At 22.8% G+C, this 2,228-nt stretch overlaps 1 long non-coding RNA gene across 1 annotated transcript; it reads right to left on the bottom strand.

Moving 5' to 3' along the window:
* Positions 1 to 1,198: 1,198 nt before the first annotated feature.
* Positions 1,199 to 1,639, bottom strand: LOC114414258. The gene is made up of 2 exons (XR_003667168.1): positions 1,526 to 1,639; positions 1,199 to 1,438 (listed from the first exon to the last, which is right to left on the bottom strand). It is a non-coding gene; the product is annotated as an uncharacterized LOC114414258 (long non-coding RNA).
* Positions 1,640 to 2,228: the final 589 nt, after the last annotated feature.

Consider the following 2,228-nt stretch of genomic DNA (forward strand, 5'->3'; position numbering starts at 1 on the left):
ACTTTGACAACTTTTCAAGTATTTTAACTATAATAACTTAATCTAATACTCCACAACAACAATAACAACAACAACACATACAAAATACACATGTGTATAGAGCACACATACATTATCATAGCACAAGTAAATGCTTAGGAAAAAATTAATAATATACAAATAATAATAACAAAAGTTTTCAAAAAATATAAGAGATGAGTTCTAATAAGAATTGTCCTTATGTTATACTTCTAGTACTTAAAACATGGGGCTACAGAACACCCTCCCAAAAAAAATTATAACTTATTTAATTCATGTTGTTTAATTTAATTGAAAATTATATAAATCTTAGCGTAAACAATATACAAAAAAGGTAAGTTACACTTATGAGTCTTTTATTTAATTCTTGCTTCTATATTGATGAATTACATATAAAAATTATTTTGTAAATCAATTTATAATTACATATTGTTTATATGTTCACTAAATTCTTATGACACCACTGTTATCTATTTTAAAGTTGTCATTTTATATGTCTCACAAATTTATTTATCATTTTCTATTTATTAAACTTTAAACAAATTCATTTATGCCAACTCAAATTAAATGCATGTTAATTTAATATCACCAATAATTAATAATGTTTTTTTTTAAAAATGCAGATATTGAAAAATATATTATTGTGCAAAAACTTAAAGATTTTAATGTACTCATATGTTTTTGTAACAATTATAATTAGAATCTTTGATTCAAAAAGCTTCAATCCTTTAAAATAACAATAAGACTATATGATACTCAGTCATATTGGACTTAATGTTGTTTGTGTTTTCTCAAGAATTTATTAGGTGAAAATTAAACATTAATTATATATTACAAATTCAATCTGTCAGTTAAAATACATTAGTTAAATAAAAAAATAGTAATTATGTTTGTTTAAAATTATAATCACTATTTTTTTTAAAAAAAGACACCATTATTATTAATTTATGAATTTATGAAGATCATTCAAAATATATTTTTAAATTTTTAATCAAATATTAAATACTTTTTAGAATTTGGGTCCCTTATAAATAAATGTTTAAAGTTTCATATTTGACTTGAAAATAAAATGGAGGTTGAAAGTATTTCCTTACCCTGAAAATAAACCTATTAGATTAGAAGAAGATTATTTAAATGTGAATAAAAGTTTCATAAACTAATTATTTAATAAAAAAGGTTGTACGCTCTAAAATAGAGTAGATATATATTATCACTCTATAAGTTTACACTAAACTTGATGGAGCTCCACAGTCATAGAAGCAAACACATTGAAAAGTTGCATTACTGCCGCCAATACACTTTCCAATGCCGCGATAGTCTCTATATTGGAAGCTGCAATCCGCCTGACATTTTCCGAGATTGCAGTTGCTTGGCTGTATCACTTTCTGACATCTATCCGCTTCGCTTGTCTTTGAAATAACTGAAAACATAAAGCTTGATTAGGAAAATTATTGAACAATGAAAAGCTTTTTCATGTACAATTATAGAAATTATGAAATTGGCAAACCTAAAATGATAAGGGTAACCATAAATATTTGTGCGAAAGAAAGCTTAGCCATCTCTAACAACTATAGTATCACCCACAACGAGGTTTATTCTTAATGCTTATTTGTGTACTAAAACATTAATATTTGTCTATATATAGACTAAGTAGTTTATCAGGAACAATATATAAACTGTATCAGTGCAATGAAAACGTCTATGAAATGTTAAAAAATAAAAATTACACGGTTAGGTCAATGGTCAATTATGTGAGTTACAGGTCAATGGTCAATTGTATGATTATATTGTTAATAAAGATGCAATATAAGTATAAATATAACATACAATGTTAATTTTTTAATATTTCAATAATGAAAAATTTCAATAATAATTCTGATTTAATACTGATACATAATAATAATAATAATAATAATAATATATGGTTAAGTCAATAGTCAATTGTATGATTAAATTGTTAATAAAGATGCAATAAAAGAATAAATATAACATACAATGTTAATTATTTAATATTACAATAATTATTCTGATATAAAGACTTAATATATTAAATGACACATTTAATATATATATATATATATATATATATATATATATATATATATATATATATTATAGCTGGAATAGTGTATATTTTAATGTACATATTATAATTCAATGTTTTACATAATAATATAAATAAGTTAGTATCTAGAGTCAACAATGCCTCT

The sequence above is a fragment of the Glycine soja genome, chromosome 6 (assembly GCF_004193775.1).
Source record: "Glycine soja cultivar W05 chromosome 6, ASM419377v2, whole genome shotgun sequence".
Taxonomy (NCBI): Eukaryota; Viridiplantae; Streptophyta; class Magnoliopsida; order Fabales; family Fabaceae; genus Glycine; species Glycine soja.